We start from the raw sequence: 24,849 nt of genomic DNA, 5'->3' as shown, positions 1-24,849 counted from the left end.
GTTATTAATAGGCCTGGAATCTATTCTCTTCCTTAATCAGACGTTAGGGGGAATGTGGAGATAGGGTAGCTTGATGAAATCTGGTTGTAAACATGTTAATGATAGACTTCCTACAAGACAAGCTAATGTTTTAATCAAACAGGAGAGCTTGTGTCTAGGGAACACTACTAGCAAGGTATACCTGGGCTGTCTGGGACTATTTATAATACACTAGGAATCTATGAATAATGGGCATGCTCCCCAGAAAACATTAGGCTCTGTAACAATCTGAATATAAAATGAATATATTTTGTGACTAAAAGCTGCTCTCTTTTGTGTAAGTGTGGTAGCCACATTAAAGAGCTCAGATGTTAAACTGTCATTCCTGATGCCACAAGAAAGGACATGAAGACTGGACCTCTCTCTGATTGATCTGTGCCTCAGTATTACCTCTATCTTTTAAATTGCCGGTAAATTACTGGTAAGACCTCTGCTTCATGTGAACATGACTTGACAATACAATAATTTGTGACATTTCAGCTTTTTGAAAAAGAGAATATTGAACATAAAATATTCATGTGGGTAAGTGTAAGTCAGGTAATCATTTGGGGAACTTAAATTATGAACCTCAAATTAGCTGAATCCCACTTATTTTGATTGAGCATGTTCTATGGAGTAGGCATTACATTAAGTATTATTGAGGCCATGAAGTATAACCTCTGCTTTCCAGATACTCACAAGCTAATGCTAGAAGGCCTCAATAAACAACTCAAACTCATGGTAAAAGTGGATTCTCCAACAAAGGTGCTGTTGAAGATCAAAAAGGGAGGAGATGCATTATCACTTGAAAAGTCTCATGGCAGAACTCTGACTTGGGTTTTGCCTTTATAAATGATTTTAAGTTTACGCAGGGTATGAAATTCTTCCCTTCTCCCCTTGTAGGTTTGTTTTGTTTTTTTTTTTTTTTGTTTTGTTTTTTTTACTGATCTAATATTTAAATTAATGTAAGATAGATTAATAGGATAAAAGCAAATTTCATATGTATAGGAGCCCCAAAGACATGAATGCCAGAGACCACCAGGCAGTTGAGGATTATATGCCACCCAGAGCTCACTGAAGCAGTGAGGGGTATGGAGCCCCAAAGGGGAGAAAGACAATTCACAGGAAGATAAGAACAAATGTGTAGTAAATGAATGTTTGCCATGCCATGTGGATGAATCTTCTTGATAAAAAATTTATCTTTGGTATTAGCTCTCTCTCGGTATAGGCCTCTACCTAAATTCTTTCAAGAATTTAAGAGGAAGGTAAACAGCTCTTTCTGAGTCTATTGGTCCTTGATTGTCTTCAGCTCAAAATAATCCACATGCCAAAATGGCATATTTTGGGTCAAATATATTGTTCCCCCTCATTTGATAAATAGAAATGCAGGATAAAAGTGTCCTAGCTGGGGGGGGGGCACCTGGGTGGCTTGGTTGGTTGAGACTCTTGATTTTGGCTCAGGTCATTATCCCATGATTGTGGGTTCAAGCCCCATATAGGACTCTGTGCTGAGCATAGAGCCTTCTTGAGATTCTCTCTCTCCCTCTGCCCCTCTCCCAGGCTCTCATACATGCACTCTCTCTCAATCTCTCTCTGTCTCTCTCTCAAATTAAAAAAAGTGTGGTAGCTGGGAAGGGCTGTTAAGGTGAAGAGGAATATATAGGACTCTAATAAGATATTTAAATCACCTTTTAGCTCCACTAAAATTTACTTCTATGTATGCTTTTTAAAAAAGTTTTAAACCTAAACTAAATAATGTTGAGTATATTTTTATGATATACATATGTGTTGCCTATGAGAATAGATCAACTATGATATGGTATAAAATAGTGGCATTCAACTAGTTATATCCCATATTTAAATCATTCAGACTTTTCATTCAGTTAAATATATTATTGAGTTTATCAACTGAACAGCTCAGGATAACTCAGTAAATTACATCAATCACAAAGATATTATAATATCACAGAGAAACAATTCAATTTGTCATTCTGTTATAAATTAGGATACTTCCTGTAATGAAAACCTAATCCAAAATAGAGAAAATACCAAGGGAACTTAGCAATACACATACCTGAATGGTCCAGAAGGAGGGACATATTTTGGGTTATTTTGATTCAGTATCTCCTCTATAGCATCAAGTTCTCACTGTCCTTTGATCTCTTTGCACAGCCTTCTATAGTATCAGGTTTATGATACAACTGTTGTCTCTCAAGCTGATAAAACATTTACAGGAAAGTGCTACTGTTTCTTTCAGCAGGTTATGGAGATTGACTTTGGGCAGTTAGTGCACAAGTAACCACTTTCCTAGCACATTATTAGTGTGAGTGAGTTCACTCCATTGGTTTACCAGGCCTGGGTGACACCAGTAAATCACTGTGATATGTTTAGAACCACTAGGTTAACCCTTGGACCTGGTGGTGGGATCAATTGCCCCTGCCGTCAGCACCATTCCACAACTGTATGACTAATACCCAGTAGGGAATAGGTACCCTGAGTTTTGTAAAATAATCACAGGCACTTCCACTTTGCATATTCCTTAAAGCAAAATTTATCTTTAAGTGCAGTGGGCTTCATAATAAAAGTAAAGACTGGGAATAAGTAAGTCAGCATCTAATCCTTAAAATTAATTGACTGATTAATTTATTCATTTTTTACTGGGAAAATATTTATTAGATAACTTCTTGCCAGGCATTCTATCCAGGTTCTGAAAGAAGATTCCTTTCTAGTGCTTTTGGCATATAATGAGAGAATATGGAAAGATGTAAGGCTTGAGGAAAAGACGCAAGTCTGAATTTAGTAAGCCTCACCTGTCCTATATAAGCAGAGGAAGGGATAAAGCTCAAGAGTGAGAACAATGCAGAGGTTAAATGTTAGAAAACAAAAGGCTATGTCTGAAACAAGCAACAGAGTTTCAAGAATGAGGCCAATACACTAGAAATGAGAAGCAATAAAAACAATAAGAAATCCAAATATGATTGAGTTTTACACTTTTAGAGTATTTGATAACTTTTCTTGAAAACAAAAACATTTTCAATGTATGATGGAGTTAGCAGGCAGATTGCAGTGAATAATGAAGTAACTGTGAGGGGAGAATATATTCTAATTCAAGAAGAATGGCTAAGATGGAAACATGAGGCGTTAAAGTAGTGGTTGCTAGGAACAAAGGGGAGAAATAGAAGCCCCTTTATTTCCTAAAAGGGAAGAACCAAGAAATATGCCCTTTGAAAATATAAGGAGAGAATATAATTGATGGTAAAGGTCAATAAGGAGGGGGAAAATACAGACATTCAGAGCACAAGTATAGAAACAAGTTTCTGTTGTTGTTCACAAGAGAATTAACCCTCCTCCTGAAGTTGGATGGAAGGTGGTACAGATTGGATTGCTAACATAGGGAGACTATAAGGAGTTGGGGGATTATTTTCAAGAAGATCATATTATCTCTGCATGTTTAGCAACATCAATTCACCAAAAATAATTGAGATAACAGAGGCTGAAGCAAATCTTTTAGAATATGAGATGGACATCTCAGAACTTTCAGATGGACCAAGTACAAGGCAGTAATATAATAGAGGTGTCATATCAATCCTGAATTGTATATCTTGGACTGTTGTGGACAAGAAATATGTTCTGGTTTTGTGTAAGACACTGTTGTGTGGACTTTTGTGTCAGAAGTTGAAGCTGTATTGATTGTAACAAATATTCCGTGGAAGGACAAGGGTAAAGCCTGTAGACTAGAAGAGCAGGTACTGTGATTGGCATTGCCTTATACCATTGCATAAAAAGGAGAACTATTACCAAAAGAAGGTAGCAGTGCTAGACACAAGATAGATGTCCAATTTGTAGATTTTAAATTTACAGTGTAAATGGTTACTATTTTTCAATGCTAACAAAGAGAATTTCCTGTGTGTCAGAGTTTCTCTAAACACTTTGTATTAGTTAACTTTGGTTTCCCTGAAGTAGGTTCTATTACTTCCGCATTTTCCAGGTGAGGGAACCAAAGCATACAGAGGTAAATAATTTGTTCAAATTTATATTATGATACAGCAAAGATTTAAAACCAGCGAGTCTAGATCTAGACTCCATGCTTTTTAACTACTACATCATCCTCTCTCTCTCTCTCTCTCTCTCTCTCTCTTTCCCTGTCTCTCACTCTCTTCCTCTCTGTGTCTCTCTCTCCTCTCTCAGTAACTATTTCAGGGAATGAAACAAATAATTGAGATGTAAAATTATTGCTTGACATTTTTAATGATTGAGGTGGAATCATTCTACATAGCCAAATGTTGCTTTTTAAATTTTTTTTTTCCCAGTAGTGTTCAAGAACAGATTCTTGCATTACATAGGGTAGATGGCTTCTGTGATGAAGGGATTGTGTTCTGTTGGGTATACAAAGCAGAAAAACAAGGAGAAATGAATTGATGGGTTGGAGAGGGCTAGCAATAGAATTATTGGATTTTTTGGGTGATATTATACAGATTGTATAGGAAAGGAAATGCATACAAGGGAGCGGTGATAATTTTGAAGAAAATTGTGGGTGAAGGTACAGGAAGACTAAGAGGAATAGGAAATAAGTGAACTGTAAAAATAAGAGGGAAGGATATCAGATTTTCACTTTAAGCATGGAAAGTTATGATACAATTCATATTGTAGCTATGGAGAGAGAAGCTGTGGTCATTGAAGTAGAAGAGGTAAGGGCACTACAGGGGGGAGACTGTTGTATTAGCATTGGATTTTTATTGAGGTAGTTTGAAAAAAACAATTATGTTGAACTAAGTGGCAACTAAAGCAGTTTATTTCACTGATAGAAAATTTTGTGTATCCATAGGATGACTTAAAACGTGATTCTGTAAATGTCTAGTTTTTATCCATTAGTACATCTTTTAATGATTATAGTAACAATGAAAAGGTCTGAGTTTTCTTTGTTAGTATGAAAGCTTTAAAGGTAGATAGAAGGTCTTTCTTTAATTTTGCTTGCACAAGCTAAGCACACACATTTGTTTTTTCCCAGTTTTGATGTTATGATCAACATAATGGAGGGTAAAATGGTGATGTAGGAAGATAAAATTTTGAATATAGACAAACTTGATTTTAAAAAATTGCTCTTAATCTTTCTCAGCCTCTGTTTTTCTCACTGTTATGTGAAGATATGTATTATGGCAAACACTGTTGATTGTCTATCCAATAGCATCTTCTCACTCCCTTATAGCTAACAGAATCAGTTCCCCACAGTAGAGATCAAGTGCATTAAAAATTCCCTTCATTAGCCTCCCTTGTATCTATAGTTGGTTATCGGACCCAATCATGGCCAGTTATCTTGAGAGGTCTGTGTGGTGGAAGGCTTTTGGAAAAGATGGTTCAAGATAAACCAGAGGGGGGAAAAAAAAGAACTACCTTTGTTCCCTGTATGGTTTGGACAATGTCCTTTTAGGTTTGATGCTGGGTATTTCTGTAGCCATTATATAAACAGAAGGAGATATTATTACTGATATACTGAGAATGGAAAGTTGAAAATAACCCAGAAATACATACCTCAGACATATTGTTAAGTGCACTAATTGTACGTTTTGTTGTAATCCATTTAATAAAGTACTTTATTACTTGCAGCTAAATATCCTAAGTGATAGAAATTTACATGACAAGGGGAATATAAATTACACTGGTAGCACAGTTGATATTGATTATTGAAAAATGATTTTTTTATCTATTTCATGCAAGATAGATTTAAATACAAATTACAAAAGTAGCCTTATACAATTCATCATCTCATCATGATCTACGTAATATCTAAAATTAAATGATTAATCTGACTTTTAAAGCAATCTAATGTAATATTGGCTGATAATAAGGCATTTACCAGGGGAAAAAAATCGAAAAGGGTCTGAATTAGAGTTAAAGGAAAAGTAAAGTGGTTGAGTGGTTATAGTTACATAAATTTAAAAGAGGACACATTTTCAGTCAAACAGTAAGAGTTTTGATTTAAAAAAATAAAGATACTGGGGGCGCCTCAGTGGCCCAGTCGGTCAAGCATCTGATTCTTGATTTAGGCTCAAGTCATGATCTCACGGTTCATGAGTTCAAGCCCCAGGTTGGGCTCTATGCTGTCAGTGCAGAACGTTCTTGGGATTCTCCCTGCCCACCCCCACCCCCGCCTCTCTCCTGCTTCCATGCAGTAGTCTCTCTCTCTCTCTCTCTCTCTCTCTCTCTTTAAATAAATAAATAAATAAACAATAAAAAATAAAAATAAATAAAAAGTAGGTTAAATAGATAACTAGATAAGATAGATGATAGATCGATAGATCGATAGATAGATAGATAGATAGATCATAAGTATTTTTATCATACACACACATACAGGGAGAACAGGAGGAAAATTTGATGGCAAAAAAAAAAGTAAGGCTATATCTAGATAAATCTGTCTTTAAAAATTACTGCAAGGTGATTTTTCTGTTCATTTTTTTAAAAATTAACACCACCTTACTCTTCCTAAATAATGGTTATACATTTTTGTATACTGTTAATTTACATATAAAGGTAAAAAATGCATAATTTATCATTTATCATCATTTAGTATATGATTACAAATTATACCATTTGCATTGAAAATTAAATCATTTTCTTTCTTTTTTTTCAAAATATCTCATTCTACATTTTAAACACAAACTTAAGAAGCAGTTAACAATGACACCTTTTACTCCATAGCTTTGAAGTGGAAAATTAGAATATGGTTAGAGGCTCTGTGCTACACAACAACCTTTTTAATGCTCCAACTTGAACTATAGATCCTTAGGCAAGCAGAGTAAATGTGCTATTTGGGGGCCTCCGGCCCACTTCTAGGAAGATGATGGGCTAATCATTTCAGGGAAAATGTCAGAGTGTTTTCCCAGCAGATATTGATAACAACACAGCACAGCTGCAAATATAAATGCCTCCATTCTTCCAACTATGAGTTGAGCCCTGAGTCAGTTTTACTTCCTTCCCTAAGCCCTTTGAAATTTGGGGTTTGATACATAAAGATTGGCCCATGCCTCTATTAAACTAGTAGATATTATACAGTGTGATTAATAAAGGCAAGGATGCTACCTCCCCTAAACATTAAGCTCCTACTTACTTGAAAGTTTGTAATTGTAAAGTTATTGATATTGTTAACTAAAATGCCTTCTTCTAGGATAGATAATTCACATATTTCTCATATCAGTTCGAGTATAATGAAATAAGAAAAGGTATGCTCCCATGGGAACTTAGGAAGACTAAGTTCACCATATTTGCATAAATACCTCTAAGGGATTTTTTCATGAGCCCAGGGAAATCTTGAACTCAACATTGAGTTGATTAATTAACCTGAATATTGGAAATCCTCAGGAGTCACATATATATATGTTTCTTTCTGTATACATGAGTTCATTGTGTTTGCATTGGAGAAAAGCTTAAGGTCATTGAATTGTTTTATTTTTATTTTTTTAAGTAATCTCTACACCCAAGATCAAGAGTCCCATTCTCTATTGACTGAGCCAACCAAGACCCCCTGGACTGTTTGAATTTAGAATTAAATATTTTAATGTTGAGTGTAACTTTGTATCTGAGAATGATTTATATAGATTTTTATTAAGACAAATTTTGTTGGGGCACCTGGGTGGTTCAGTCAGTTAAGCATCTGACTTTGACTCAGGCCATGATCTCACAGTTTGTGGGGTCGAGCCTCACATCAGTCTCTGTGCTGACAGCTCAGGGCCTGAAGCCTACTTTGGATCCTGTGTCTCCCTCTCTCTCTGCCCCTCCTCGTTCATGCTCTGTCCTTCTCTCTAAAATAAATAAATATTTTAACAAAAGACAAATTTTGTTGACTAATAATCAACATATATATTACAAAGTATTTCATATTGCCTTCCATTGTCTACCTTTCCAGCCAGAGATGTTTTGTGGTGACATCAGCCTTTGCTTCTTCTTTTTGTTGACATATGACTTTGAAATTTACTTCTTGGGGGCACCTGGGTGGCTCAGTTGATTAATTGATCAGCTTTTGATTTCAGTTCAGGTCATGATCTCACGGTTGGTGAGATTGAGCCCTAGGTGGGGCTCTGCACTGACAGTGCAGAGCCTACTTGAGATTCTCTCTCTCCTTCTCTCTCTCTGCCCCTCCCCCACTTGCTCTCTCTCTCTATCTCTCTCTCTCTCTCTCTTTCTCTTTCCTCTCCTTCTCTTTCAAAATAAATTAATAATCAGAAAAAAGAGTAATTTACTTATTGACTGCTAGATGGAATGAATGTGTTGAGAGGTGTGGATTAGAGATTATTCCTTCAAACTGTCAAATGTAAACCACAGCTATAAAATCCTCTCTGATTACCCATTAAAAAGATTGTTTATACCCATATTATTTTTTTACTTAAACTATATTTTACTTCTTTCTCTTTCTAGCTGATTTAAATCCAATCTTCTTTCATATCACTTTAAATTTTTTTTTAACGTTTATTTATTATTGAAAGAGAGAGTCCGAGCATGAGCAGGGGAGGGGCACAGGGAGAAGGAGACACAAAATCTGAAGGAGGCTCCAGGCTCTGAGCTGTCAGCACAGAGCCTGACATGGGGCTGGAACTCACACACTGCAAGGTCATGACCTGAGCTGAAGTCGGAGGCTTAACCGACTGAGCCACCCAGGTGCCCATCATATCACTTCTATAGTAATTAACATGGTATTGAGCACTTTAAAGTGCTTAATATATGTATATTGAATTAAATTAAGGATGTCATAAAATAGAATGGAGAATTGATCCAAGAGGCAAAGGGCTATATTCTCTTCCTGACTCTGCCTCTAATAAACAGTATATTGTCTACTTTTGTCTTATTTGATTTTATTTGATTTTTTACTATTACTATAGTTTTAGACTGGCTTTGCCTTAAAAAAATCTTGAATGAAAAAAAAATCTTGGATATAGACTGGATCTATAATCTGAGGTCTTATTATGTTGGCTACTATTTTATTAAATATTACCTCTGTTCTATCTGTTCTATAGAAAGTAGTGAAAATCCTAGGAGAGGAATTTTGAGAGTCTTGATATGATCTCTATGCCATTTAATTTTTTTTATTGAAAATTACCTTTTTTGGGGGGCCACATTCTCAGATAATGTTGGAAGGTCACTAATTTGTTGTTGTTGTTTGTTTGTTTGTTTGTTTTGAATGTATTCATCCTAAATGGTTGAGTAGAAGTGGGGTAGGGTGGAATGTGATCTATCTTGATCATAGAATTCTCATAATTCCATTTGTTATTCCATTTATTCTCTGTCATTGTTCAAATAATTGATTCTGCATCATCTATGTTACTTATTTCTTTTGGAAATTCTGTCATTTGCATTTATTATATTTTAATTTTTTGTTCAATATTTATTTGTGAAAGAGAGAGAGAGAGAGATGCAGAATGTGATTGGGGGAGGGGCAGAGAGAGAGGGAGACAAAATCTGAAGTAGTCTCCAAGCTGTCAGCACAGAGCCCAAAGATGCGGGACTTGAACTCATGAACCATGAGATCATGACCTGAGCCGAAGTCAGATGTTTAACTGACTGAGCCACCCAGGCACCCCTCTGTCACTTGCATTTACAACTAAAACTTGGAGCATTGAAATCAGCCATCTTCATTCTATTTTCTTGAACTATTCCTCACATCAGTTTTATTAATAAACGGGTCAGTCTGAGTCCATTCAAAATATCTATTTACTCAAAAAATTAAATCCAAAATCAGTCTTCTGAAGACAGTAATTCTACCTAGAAGTTATCATGGTATCAGTTCAACATCTAACTATTGTGATCAGTTAGCCACCCTTCAGTTGTTGATAGGTTCATAAAGTTTTTTTTCTTAGATCTCAGATTCTATACATTTCTGACACTTGCTCTTTCATAATATATTTTATAATTGTTTTTCATCTACAATAATTGTCACTTTCTTTTTTTTATATATCTAAATCTTTTGCAGCTATTTGATTAATTCAAGGAAACTTTCCTACTTTTTTATGATTACCTCTCTATCTGTAAACTCAACAATTTCCTGGATTAGACTTTCTCTGTAGAAATCATCTCATTTGTTTTTAAAAAATAAAACAAACTGACAACAACAACAACAACAACAGCAACAGCACTAGTCCCTTTAATTTTTGACACCTGTCTGAACCTCATTCATTCTTCTGGGTCCTGCAATTGTTTATAATGCATAAGATACCTTGTTCTTCTTAAAGCCTTAGAAATATTTAATTATAAATTTAACATAGGTTATCTTTTGACATTACTCTTGTGATTCCTTTCAGGTGTGTTTAGTTGGACTCTAGTAAACTTGAGTACATCCTTATCTTTTTATATATACTCACCAGATTCATTCTTTGTTCTTTCCAATGCTAACACCATCTCCTGAACCATATATTTCTTATGTTCATTTGAAACATGCATCAATTTCTTCTGTTTGTTGCTTAACATTCTATACTGTTCCCATGCCAACCTGAATCCCATTACCAAGGCATTTCAAGTACAGAAGTACAGACCTTCTTTACTGAGTATAGGCTTTGTTTACTAATATATTGCTCATTGGATTGTGAAAATGGCATTCAAATTTTCCTTTACCTTGGTCAGCTCACATGCTGAAATTCTTAAAAGTGCTTGTTGTACATCTTACTCAGTGGTATATAAAATTCACCATATTCTGAGTTATCAATGTGTAGGAACATGAATGCACAATAGTGATAGCAGTTAGAATTTAGGTTAGATGTGCAGAGATCAAAGCCTACACACAGTTACTGGTATAATTTGTCCTCAATAATGTTGAAATAGATGAAGGGGAATTGATTTTGGTATTATAATTTTAATGATACAAATAATATTATCACTATATGACACCAAATATTAAAAGATGAAAAATACCTAGACTGTTCATTCAGCTCTTCTGGCACATAAACCTACCTTTAAAAAAAATCCTCAGTCATCTATGTTCAATAATGTTAACGGAAGTCCTAAAGGCAAATGAAAACCTCTATTTTTTCCAATATAAACCCTGTTCACTATGCTGCAGCTACCATATAGCAAATAGCCTTAACCTCTCTACATCCTGCTTCAATCCAAAATAGCCATCCATATGTTAAATCTTACAGCAAATTTTGTTGGAAACTTAAGATAACTTAATAACTTTTTACCAATTTCTAACCAAGTGAGAAATGGGACTATATGAGTACTAAAAAGAATATGGTCTTTTTAGTATAGGCAGTATTTGACCTGAACAGGGCTTAAGACTCGAACTGAAAATGAGTCATATTGAAAATGATTTCCAGGGTGCCTGGGTGGCTCAGTCACTTAAGCATCCAACTCTTGATTTTGGCTCTGGGCATGATCTCATGGTTAGTGAGATCAAGCCCCACGTCAGGCTCTGCACTGGCAGTGGGGAGCCTGCTTGGGATTCTCTCTCTCCCTCTCTCTCTGCCCCTCCCACCGCTCAAAATAAACAAATAAACATTTGAAAAAAGAAAGAAAAAAAAAAGACAGTGATTTCTCCCCACCATTTTCTCTACACTCATTAGACTGGAATTTTAGCGCCCACCTGTTCAGAGATACCCCAACTACTACATCAAGCCCCACTGACAAATGGTGAAGATAATTCTCTCCTTTCACCCTTCCTCTCTGCCTGGATCTGACACTCCCCTCCCCTACATAGAGACAGCAGGCAGCCAGGCATCAGCAGCAGGGGGATGACACAACAGCAGCCAGCCCCAGATGTGCTCTCCTCCCCCCACAGGCGGGGTGCATTACACCATTAACATGTGGCGGGCTGGGAGATCTTTTTCCTCTGAGCTCCTAATTCCCCTCTTCAACATCAACAGACATGTGACAATAAGCAGGATCGTGCAACAAAGAGCAGCCAGGACTAGGTAGCCCCTTTGTTTCTGTAGGCTGGAGATTCTTTCCCTGTTTCTCAGGGTAGCAGGTGGCCCACCCTAGAGAAACTACATCTGCTCCCTCAGGCAGGAAGATCAGGGACTAGTGGGAGCCCCTAGCACCTCCAAGCACAAATACAATCAGGCTTGATGAATCAAGCACAAAAACATAGCACAGCAATGGCTCCGAAAATTAAATTGTCGTTGGAACCATAGCCCACAAATGTAGGACAGAACCTATGTGTTAAACTTACAGTTAAAGATTTAAGTAAGGCTCAGAATTCCTTCATAATAGGGGGAAAATATCCATACTTCCAAGAGGAAATACCTTCACACCAAAATCCAGGAGAACCATAACGTAAATGAGAAAAAGCAATTAACTAATGCCAATATGTAACTGAATCAGTTACTGGAATTATCTGACAAGGTGGAATTAGAGTAACCTTAGTTTGCACTGCTGTGCTCTAAAGTCAGTATTCTCTTGGGGGCAACTGGGCATGAATACATTCCTTAAAGTGGTAGTGTGATTTTCCCTGAAGGGATTTGCTTATCTTGGGTCATAATTACTATCATTCAGGAAAGGCTGATGAGCAAGTAATGAGGACTGTTGAGGTAGGGCTTAAATTAAAGACAGGGTGACACTTGTCTCTGGGACTTCATTCTCAAAATGTAGTCTGAGAAGTAGGCAGGCACTAAACACTGTCTCTGCAACAGGTGGAAGCAACTATCCTCAGGCATCCACATTTCCTTGAGGTGTTTGGCTTGCAGGTGGTAACTTCTGGGACAGCCTGATATTTTTTTAGTCCCTTATGATCCTTCTGCATTGTTCAATCTGTGCTCTGGTAACCCTTAATGCTTGTGACATTTTGATTGATTGCAGGCAGTTAATACATATAAGCAGGACAGAGCATTTCTTCCAAAGATGATTCAGTCAGTCATTTCGGTTTAATATCTGCCCTCATCTGCACCCCACTTACAAGCTTTTAACATCTGGAGCATTAACTCTGAACTTCCCAGGAAATAAAAAGTGTCTGGCCATTGACCAGTTCTTAAAAACATTCCACTGGAATTATTTACAGGCCACTTTAAGCACTCATTTAGAAAACAGGCATAGGATAACTCATTTGGAATCACTCTAATCATTGTAGAGTGGTCCACAGTCCAAATATTCTTGAACTCTCAAATACTCAGCATCATTAAGTATACCTCCTTCAGCCGCTAAACATCAGTGAAATCATCTGCTGAGTCATTAAAATGGAGTATTAACAACAACAAAAATGGTAAAATGTTGATGTACTTTCAAAGTTTCCTGTAATGAAAGATGATTTTTAAACTTTGTGTCTAATTTGTTCTATTGGTATATATGAGCTCCTGGCCTCTAAATGTCCTTTAGAGTTTGCTCAGTAGCAAACTTCAGAATTTACTACCAACTTGATAGCATTTTTAATTTAGTGAAGCAAAACTGTAATGCAATAGTGTCCCTAAAGAAAAAGTAGTATCATTATTTTGCGGGTGTTAGGTTCCTCTAATGAAATCAATTCCAATTTATGCCTCTTTTGTTATAAATTATAACTTTCTTTAAAGCCCAAATGTTTAGCTGCCTGTAATAATGGTATCTCACACTTCCACTCAGTGTCCTGGCTAAAAGGATTGATCACTGAGAAATGATGCTGTGATCTGGGGACTTGTATCAAGGGTCCAATATTTGCCTTGAATATACAAAAATATCGACAAATAGACCTTTCCTCTTTGCTTTTGAGAAACACAGGAAAAACTTTTCTTCCACAATAAAAATTAATAACAGAAAACCAAGAGTCAGGGAAACTGACTGAAAACCAGGTAATGAGGAAAACTGTGCTCATGTGTCCTACCATTCACTCTTTTAAAAATACCACCGCTGTTTTTTTGATGGGTTGTTGGTGTTTAACGGGAAAAGAACATACAGTTTAATGTTTTCAATGACTAAAATGCCATAAACTGTATCTAACATGAATACGAGTTAAAAATTCTGTCATTCACAATGCATTTGGGTATTTGGGATAGGGATATAATGATGATGTTGGTGCCACTGGAGCAAGTAACTTATTAATCTTGAGGAGATTTCTACTTACCTAGCCAATAATGGGATGTCACAGTTGTGTTGCAAGGTAAATTATGCCTCCATATTTACCCAAGAGGCAAAGCAGGTTATGGGAGATTCTGTCTTTTTAACTTCTGTCATGCAAAATGTGGTTGAAAGTGTTTTATTTCCCTCATAACTTTTTGCCTATAAAAGTTGGTGGATGGAAACAATATTACTCTTTTAATTGAGATTTCTCTGTTGTAAAGGGTGGAAAGCTGGGTTTTAATCACCTTTTCTTTCTTAAATAGTGGTGATATCCCCCTGTCATGTGTTCAGTGCCCTTAAACTTTTCTTGTTGCTGAAGATCATTTCAGGTGGCAGTTGACAAATGTCTTCTTTTCTGGTGCCCATCTCCTCCTTTCAAGTAAAGATTTACCTGACATTAATTCAGTACATCTTAACACTCTAAAACAAGGTACATACACAAGCTCCAAATCCAACATTTTCTGAGGGAGGTGCAGTCACTGCCTCCTTCCAGCACCCCTCGTCCCAGCCCACTCTCCTCTCTAATACGTTTCTGAATGTGATTGTTGAGAGAATATATGTTGTTTCTTTTTGGCTACACATGTCTACCTACGACCCCTGTAAAGGAATCCCACATGCCCAGGAATGCAGTCCTCAGGATCTTAGCTCCTTGAAATCAACCCCAACAGTAGTTTACAATCAATCTACTACAAGTAGTTAACTTTCAAAACATTAAATGTGTGTCATCTTTTCCCTGAATAATCATAGTATGTTTTATATACCTGTTTCCTGATATTTGAAACATTCTTTGGTGGCAATATAGAATAAAACAATTGTCAATCATTAGTTAATCCTATAGTAGTGCATACCTACTCCTGACAAAGATAGATACTGATCACCTCAAATGTGTAGGTGCCCCTTGGTCAAGGACCTCGCAATACAGCAGAGAAGCAAGTCAAGAAATGAGTAGGTACCAATTATGGTAAGTACTTTGTGAAAGGAAGATATGACAAAAATTGGGATGAGCACTCTGGAAGAAAGTATATGCTAACATGAAAGGATTATAAAGAATAGTTAGCATTGATTTGAGAGTCAAGGAATGACTCTGAGGAAAGAAATATATTTTTTAAGTTTATTTATTTATTTTGAGAGAGAGAGTAAATGTGAAAGTGCAAGCCGGGAGGGACAAAGAGAGAGGGGGCAAGAGAGAAGTCCAAGCAGGCTCCATGCTGTCAGCACAGAGCCTGATGCAGGACTCGATCTCACAGATTGTGAGATCATTATCTGAGCCAAAATCAACAGTTGGACATGAACAACAGAGCCACCCAGGTGCACCAAGGAAGGAAATTTAATGTAAGATCTAAGCAATGACAGTAGACAAAGAGGGAAAAGACAGTCCCAAGCAGATGTGTTAACCTGACTTGAAAAACTTGTGCTGACCACTATGTGGAAGATGAGTCAGTGTATGTCTGTGTATTAGGAGAGGGAAACAGACAAAAAGGTTTATTCAGTTAGGAACATGATGTAATAAACTTTGAAAAGAATGCCAGCACAATTATCGTTGGGATCCCATTGAATGTATAGATTGCTTTGGGTAATATTGACATTTTAACAATATTTGTTCTTCCAATCAATGAGTATGGAATGTTTTTTCCATTTCTTTGTGTCTTCTTCAATTTCTTTCATAAGTTTTCTATAGTTTCAGCATACTTTTACATCTTTAGTTAGTTTTATTCCTTGGTGTTTTAGGGATTTCAGTGCAATTGTACTTGGGATCGATTTCTTGATTTCTCTTTCTGTTGCTTCATTATTGGTGTATAAGAGTGCAACCAATTTCTGAACATTGATTTTTTTATCCGGCGACTTTGCTGAATTCATGTATCAGTTCTAGCAGCTTTTCGGTGGAGTCTTTTGGGCTTTCCATGTACAATATCATGTCTTCTGCAAAAAGTGAAAGTTTGACTTCTTCTTTGCCAATTTGGATGCCTTTTATTTCATTTTGTTATCTGATTGCTGAGGCTAAGACTTCTAATACTATATTAAACAACAACGGTGAGAGTAGACATCCCTGTCGTGTTCCTGATGTCAGGGGGAAAGCTCTCAATTTTTCCCCATTGAGAATGATATTAGCTGTGGGCTTTTCATTTATGGCTTTTATGAAGTTAAGATATCTTCCTTCTATCCCAACTTTCTTCAGGGTTTTTATTAAGAAAGGGTGCTGAATTTTGTCAAATACTTTTTTATGCATCTATTGACAGGATTATATGGTTCTTATGCTTTATTTTATTAATGTGATGTATCATATTGATTAATTTGCAAGCATTGAACCAGGCCTGCAGCCCAGGAATGAATCCCACTTGATCATGGTGAGTAATTCTTTTTATATGCTGTTGAATTTGATTTGCTAGTATCTCATTCAGAATTTTTGCAATCATGTTCATCAAGGATACTGACCTGTAATTCTCCTTGGTGGCTTCATTGTATGAGTCCAGAAGCTTTCCTTCTGTTTCCTTTTTTTTGGAATAGCTTTAGAAGGATAGGTATTAACTCTGCTTTAAATGTCTGGTAAAATTCCCCTGGGAAGCCATGTGGCCCAGAATCCTTATTTGTTGGGAGATTTTTGACAACTGATTCCATTTCTTTGCTGGTTATTGGTGTGTTCAAATTTTTTATTTCTTCCCGTTTGAGTCTTTGTAGTGTGGGGATGTCTAGGACTTTGTTCATTTCTTCCAGATTATCCAGTTTGTTAGCATATGATTTTTCATAGTATTCTCTAATAATTGTATTTGTATGGTGTTGGTTGTGATCTGTCCCCTTTCATTTGTGATTTTATCTATTTGGGTCCTCTCACATTTTTATTTTTAAGAAGTCTGGGTAGGGGTTTATTTATTTTGTTTATTTAAAAAAAACAGCTCTTGGATTCATTAATCTGTTATACTGTTCTTTTTTGGGTGGGATTATATATTATTTATTTCTGCTCTACTCTTTATTATTTATCTTATTCTGCTATCTTTGGAGTTTCTTTGCTGTTCTGCTTCAGTTCCTTTAGTTGTGTGGTTAGGTTTTATATTTGGGATTTTTCTTGTTTCTTGAGATGGACCTGGATTGCAATGTATTTTCCTCTTAGGACTGCTTTTGCTGCATCCCAAAGTGTTTGTACTGTCTTCATTTTCATTTGCTTCCATATATATTTTTTAATTTCTTCTTAATTGCTTGCTTGAGCCATTCATTCTTTATTAGGATGTTCTTTAACCTCCATGCATTTGGAGGCTTTCCAATTTTTTTATTGTGGTTGATTTCAAGTTTCATAGCATTGTGATCTGAAAAATATACATGGTATGATTTTAGTTCTTTTATATTATTTAGAGCTGTTTTGTGATCCAGTATGTGATCTGTCTTGGAGAATGTTCCATGTGCACTAGAGAAGAATGTGTATTCTGCTGCTTTAGGATGAAAAGTTCTGAATATATCTGTGAAGTCCATCTGGTCCAGTGTATCATTCAAGGCCATTGTTTCTTTATTGATTTTCTGATAATCTGTCGATTGCTGTAAGTGGAGTGCTAAAGTCCCCTGCAAATACCGTATTCTTATCAATAAGATTGCTTATGTTTATGATTGAGTTATATATTTGGGTTTCTCCAAGTTGGGGGCATAAACATTTATAATTGTTAGCTCTTCTTCATGGATAGACCCCGTAATTATGAGATAATGCCCTTCTTCATCTCTTGTTACAGCCTTTAGTTTAAAATCAGAAAATGCAAAAGCATTGGACATATATCTGATGGTGCCTTGGAACCTGTGGCTGAGCTGGTCTGGAGGAGGGGCTGTCTGGTTCAGTCAGTGTCAATCTTGCTCTGTTACATATGCAGTTACCAGGCACAGAGGGGCGTGGTTTGGTGTACGCTGGTTTCGCTTCCACGGTGGGCCCCTTGTCCGTTCCCTGAAACCCCACCTTGTTAGTGATAGGGAGAAAAATGGTGACATCTCAGTTTCTCCTCTCCAGGTGTCCCAAACCAATTCTGTTCAGGCTGTCTTCACAGTGACATGCCTGCCGGTTTGCCCCATTCCACAGTTTCCCACAACTCCCAAGCACTTGGCTGGGATTGAAACCCTGATGTCTTAAAGGATCCCTCTCTCTGCACCCCAGTTCTGGGTAGTGCCACTGCACCCAGACAGCTAACAAAGGACCTCTGGCTGGTGGGTGCCTGCAGGGCCTTTTGCCCTTGGAGTGGCTATTTGTCTTCTTCGCACAACACTCAAGGGAGGAGACTATTCTCTCTGACTGTGCCCCTGAGCTGGCTATCAAGCCTGGGCTGGTTCCCCTCCTCCCCAGGCGCATGCACAGGGTGGCTGGCTCCAGCCCAGGGAAAGTCCCACAGTAGAAATTGGTTCTTTCTCCATGTTTTCTGTTCCCCAGTGTGTGGTTTTTCTCTTGTCCAAATACAATTCTACACTGCCACAACCTCTCTTTCTCTTCCTTTTGTCTCTCCACAGAAGGGGATCCCTTCCCTCGGTGCCTATGAGGCCCATTTTATCTATCCCAGTTCACATTCAGGACCTATCGCCTGCCAAGTTGTCCCCACAGGCCCCTGGAGAGGTTTTTGTCACTCTATATCCCGGATTCCTAGAATTCCAAGTCTTCTGGCCTCAATACTGCTATGTTTGAGGGATGAGGGAACCTTGGGTTCCCCTACTTCTCCGCCATGTTGACTCCTCCCACATGGCAAAGGCAGCCAGGTAGCCAAAGTACCCTGCTCTGTCAGGGCACCCCTGCTGCAGGTGCACATCCAGGCCAAGCTCGCTCCACTGTGGGCTGTCAACTGGTGGCTGTGGGGAGATGGCAAGATGCATCCTGGGCAGGCCAGATAGGACAGGAGTAAGTGGTCAGTGAGAAAGCAAGCGCGAGAGCAAAGAGCGAATGCATGTGTGTGCAAGTACTGTGGGATCCATTCTTTAATTCAAGGGGGATTTAAACTTTTGCTGAAAGTAGAGTTTAGAAATGTGTTAGAACAAAACTCAAATAATGACAAAGTAAAGCAGATAGTTGGAGCTATTACAGTTTGGGATCCAGGTTGAAAATAGACTGTGCCAGAATCCATAGACAAAACAAGGATACAAAAAATGAGGGTAGATGAAATAGTGTTCTGTGGTTGTTCAGACCATGTGGCCAATTCAGAAACTCTTTGGAAAACTACTCAATTCTTTAAAAATTGTTTTCCTGGAGGCAATCCCACATAGTATCCCTTTATTCTATTGATTATGCAACATGCTTAACCCTCTGATATTGGTGAATGTCTGAATTTGGACATTGTCAACATAGTTATTTCCTATAGTGACAGACATGTTTCTTTTTTCACTGGCATGGCAGGGTAGATGGCTGTAAATAATGGAGTATGTTTAGAACTGCAAGTGAGAAATGTTTGGATTATTCATAACTGAATTCTGTAATTTGGAGATTCAGTCTTCCTTGACTATGTTGATCATTTGTCAAGGACATGGTCATGACTTTTTAGAGTTCTGGGGAAAAACCCAAATACTTATTTCTCCGAGGCCAAATAATGTATGGTAATGGCATTTGCTTCATCCTGTATTGATGCTAGAAAGAACTGGAACTAGCAAAGTAAGCATGTTCTGAGAGTCCTCATCTGCTAAGGAATGTCTCCACACTTTCCATCTAATTGAAGGTGCACATTAATGACACAACCAAGAATTCACACATTTTTACTTTGTGTTTGGTTTTATTTTGTTTAATTTCAGAAAACATGCAACAATTAAATGTGTAAGTTGGGAGGGAATTGAAAGATAATTTTGGCTACCACTCTCATTCTGCCTGTTTATGAAAAAGTGGCCCCAGGAGGAAATTATTTGCTAAGTCAGTGTGTAATTAATTTCTTGATGATTAGTCAAGCCTTCTGTCTACCTATTAATGAGCATTCTGTCCTTCATGATACATAAGCTAAGAATCCTATGTCCATGTGTATGTGTAGGTACGTGTTCTTTGGTATGCATAGAACAGCGTTTTGTTTTCTCCTTTTTTTAAAATATAGCTTAACATTTTCATTGACAACGGTAGTATAAAGTCTCATTCTATTCCATGTCAGGATGGTATCACTTAAATTTTGTAGCTAACAAATAAAAGCTAACAATTCTCTTACCTAATGACATCTCTTTATTTCCACAAATACAAACTAGGGTACTTTCCATGGCATTTAGTTAAGTAGTTTATACATTATGAGTTTATCTAAAAGATAGACAAAATATGTATTCATTAATACACTGACAGGTTCATTGTTTGTGAGTTTAAAATTGTGTCCCAAGTCAAGTGGGTCACATACTCAAAATAACATAAACTTTTATAGTTGGAGAGGTTCTAAAAGGCCCACCTCCCTCTAAGACTAGAAAGATGGTGATTTTCTTAGGGCTGTATAGCATGTGATAATTAACCTCTCAATCAGAACTCATTCAGGTTGTCTACCTATACATTTTACCTTCTACTATGCAACCTGACCTTTCATATTTCTGGAGTTTGCAATAGAGAAAGTGATAGAGAATGCCTCTAACAGTCATACAAAATTTGGACTGGAAGTGAGATTAATGTGTTCTTATGTTTATTCAATATACATTTGTTAAATACATATAATGTATTTGGATCAATTCTGAGGACACAAAGATTAAAAAAAAAACACAAACAAACAAAATCCCTATCCTAGAAGCTATAACATATTTATTAGAAGATGCACATATGCAAAATAGATTTTTAGGCAAAGTTGGATAAGTAGTCTAAAAAACATATGAACAAATTTTTTTGAGCTGGAAAAAATAATCAATGAAGGCATTACAAAAGAGGAAAATTTTAAGTTTCTTTATTTTAAAGACTTCATACATGTAATATAAAATTGTTTCAAAGAGAATGAGTAAGATAGTTTTAGGCAAAAGGAAAAACCCAGTCAAAGTTAGAAAACCTTGAAAGAGTATGACACACATGAGAAATAATTGGAAATTAAATGTAGCTAGAACATTCTGGAATAAATGTAACTAGATCCTGCTGGAATCAACTGGCATGATACTGACATAATTTGAGACAGTTCAGTTCAAAAGTATAGAATAAATAACAAAGTTTTGTGTGTGTGTGTGTTTTTAATAACAAATAAGTGATAGGATAAGTCTACCTCGGTTTATTTACCCAGCACCCATGGTTCATATTAGAATTATGAAGGCTTTCCATAGGACTGAGGTGTCAACCATGTCCACTGCTCCCTATGGATTTCTTCTCTTCCCTGTGAACGTTTTCCTTCATTTGCTTAACCATATCTGCACACATCTATGAGACAGCTCTTCCCACAAGATGAAGGGACATTACTCAATATTGATATTTATTAGCTTATTCAGCTATTTTGGTTCAGAGATACTCTACTTGGATTTCTGGTATTTGATGGTTACATACTGCTAACCCACTCAGTGAGTTCAATTTTAATATGCCTTCTTGTTAGAATATCCCATTCCTTCTCTGGCCCCATCTGATATCATCACTTTTTGACACCTGTGATCCATTGCTGACAGATGAGAGACTTTAAAAAAGCTAAAGTAATCATAATTTTCTCCCTTGCTGCATTTTGGTCTTAGTGTAAGGATTTATGATGTGTCTAATGTGGGTTACAGATTTTAAAATGATGGGTGAATAAACTAGCATCACAAATATGAAGTATTGTTAGCATAGTTCCTCATAAAAATTGTGGGTTGTTTTTTTTTTTTTTATAATACTAAGCTCATTTTGGTTGATATGGCAATAGACTTTGAAGGCACAATACGTTTTGGAAAATGCACATATGTACCTCAGTCACTCTTTTTTTTTCTCTCTCCAGATCAAGCTAATTTGTATTAGGATACCATAAGACCAAATCATCTGGATATTTAGAACAATTGGTTCAGTAGTGTCTCTGTATGTAGAAGTAGCCTTGTGCTTGGGTCTAGCTATTTCTAAGAGCTGTATTTTTTCTTAGGCATCGGTATGATTCCAGTTTCAGCAGCAAGGAATAATTTAGGCAGCAAGCGATTTCCACTCAATGGCTTATTTTCAGAGCTTACACTAATGTTGACAGTGTATCTAAGGAAACCCTTCAAGGGAAGTTGTTTTATATGTGTAGCACCAGCTTTTGAAACTGATGTGCGGCAGGGAAATGCTGCCACTTTTTCTAAATAGTTAAGATACAAATGAAACATTTAAAAAAATCAGTCAGTCACATAGATGTTCTAGGAACTATCTTTTCATAATTCTATGTTACTATTTCCCATTTCAGCACTCCATTAATTCAACTCTGCTAATAAAGACCTTTATATTACTATTTCTGCTCTCAACCAACCATTCTGGATACAGTATATTCAGAGTTAGGATTTCACTTCATGTTAATCCACTTTAAGACATGCTCTCTGGGCATGCTTTGCAACTAAATGGGGTGACAGTTTAACCAAAAATGTTAAACACTCGTATTAGGTGAGGGAAGTTAGCTTTGACATCTCAGTTTCATTTCCCTTGTTACTTCCCTCCTTCCCCAGCTGTAATAACTTTTTTTCCTCCAAAAAATTCCTCTTGTCAAAATCTCCTCTTCTAACTCTGCTGACCAGCATATGTGTCTTGGGTTAGGCCTCAAGTTCTCACTTGACCAGTATTTCATTTATCTAGCAAAGTACAGCCCTAGATGAAAGACTCACATCTGAGCTCTAGTGCATGTCACCGCCACTTTCTCCAAATAATAATAATGAATGAAATGCAAGTTCATGGGCCATGTTCTGAAGGATTCTTAGGATGAACATCCCTTTGAAGTATTCTGTGCTCTTCTTATTATGCTATCTAAATTTTGCTCTTAAAAATTTGTGATTTATGTTATAAACCTCCAATTCCTCAATTACAATTCAAAAGGCTCTATGAAGAAAGCTTGGGTTAACACCTTACTGGACATTTTTAATACAGATTCAGAGAAAATATTTTGCTCCAAATAGCAGATTGGGTGGGTGTGAAGAGATCAGGTAGTCTAAGAAGTCATGGGAAGCTGGAGAAGGATGAGGACATACTCACTGCTATGTAAGCTACTCCACTCTGTTCACCAAATCTGGGAAATTGAATTGATAAAATTATATATGTGTCATTATATAAGTGACTTTGGTGTTTCTAGAGAATGATATTTGTGTAAAGTATGGAAATTTGGTTGCCAGGTACATAGTATACATTGTATCAAATATTGTTGGTTGTCTTTATTTTAGACATTGTCATGGTTAAATTATGACTACTGTTAGGATCAAAAACTTAGGAAGAAAAAGAGTAAAAAAGTAAGAAATTAGAATCTATAACAAAATTCAAAATATCTGATCAAAGCATATGGATGACTTTTTTTTGGCAGTTTCTTTATTTTTTTATTTTAATTCTAGTATAATTAACCTACATTGTTATATTAGTTTCAGGTGTATAATATCATGATTCAACAATTCTGTACATTACTCAGTGCTCATCGTGATGTGTGCTTTTAATGCCCTTCACCTAGTTCACCCATTTCCTACCAGCCTCCTCTCTTGTAACCACCAGTTTGTTCTCTATAATTAAGAGTCTGTTGGTTTTTTTTTTTTTTGCTTGTTTTCTGTTTTTTTCTTTGTTCCTTTCATTTCTTAAATTTTACTAATGAATGAAATCATATGGTATTTGTCTTTCTCTGACTGGCTTATTTCACTTAGCATAATACCCTCTAGACCCAGCCATGTTGTTGCAAATGGCAAGATTTCTTTTCTCTTTTCTTTCTTTTTTTTGGCTGAGTAATATTCCATTGTATGTATATATATGTATGTGTGTGTGTGTATGTGTGTGTATATATATGCCACTTCTTTATCCGTTCTTCTATCAATGGGCACTTACATTGCTTCCACAATTGGCTATGGTAAGTAATGCTGCGATAAACATAAGGGTGCATATATCTTTTTGTATTAGTGTTTTTGTATTCTTTGGGTAAATACCCAGTAGTGGAATTACTGGACCATATGATAATTGTTTTCCACGGTGGCTGCATCACTTGCATTCCTACCAACAGTGTATGAGTGTTTCTTTTCTCCACATTCTCACCAACATTTGTTGTTTTTTCTGTTGTTGATTTTAGCCATTCTGACGGATGTGAGGTGATATCTCATTGTGGTTTTGATTTGTATATCTCTGAAGATTAGTGATGTTGAGCATCTTTATCTGTTAGCTATCGGTATGTTTTCTTTGGAAATGTCTGTTCATGTCTTCTCATTTTTAATTGGATTATTATTTTTGGTGTTGAGTTGTATAAGTTATTTACATATTTTGGATACTAACTCTTTATCAGATACGTCATTTACAAATATCTTCTTCCATTTAGTAGGTTCTCCTTTAGCTTTGTTTCTTTTGCTGTGCAGAGCTTTTTCTTTTGATGTAGTGCCAATGGCTTATTTTTGCTTTTGTTTCCCTTGCTTTGAGAGGCATATCTAGAAAAATGTTGCTAGAGCTGACGTCAGAGAAATTACTTCTTGCACTCTCTTCTAAGATTTTTATGGTTTCAGGTCTCACATTTAGGTTTTTAATCCATTCTGAGCTTATGTTTGTATATGGTGTAAGAAAGTGGTCCAGTTTCAGTTTTTTGCATGTTGCTGTCCAGTTTTCCCAACACCATTTGTTTAAGAGACTGTTGAATGACTCTTCTTATATTTTACTGTAGTATTTTTAGGTCATTTGAGCTTTTTCTACTGATGTACCCACAACCTAGGTAAATGTACAATTGCCATGGTAGGACTAAAAAGTCCATACTTTAGATAATATTTCTCAGTTCTTCATCATTACTAAGC

This window comes from Lynx rufus, unplaced genomic scaffold (genome assembly GCF_022079265.1).
Source record: "Lynx rufus isolate CCGP_SWC_20201006 ecotype Redwood Valley unplaced genomic scaffold, mLynRuf1.p SCAF_8, whole genome shotgun sequence".
Classification (NCBI taxonomy): Eukaryota; Metazoa; Chordata; class Mammalia; order Carnivora; family Felidae; genus Lynx; species Lynx rufus.
Note: the sequence above shows the minus strand (reverse complement) of the source record.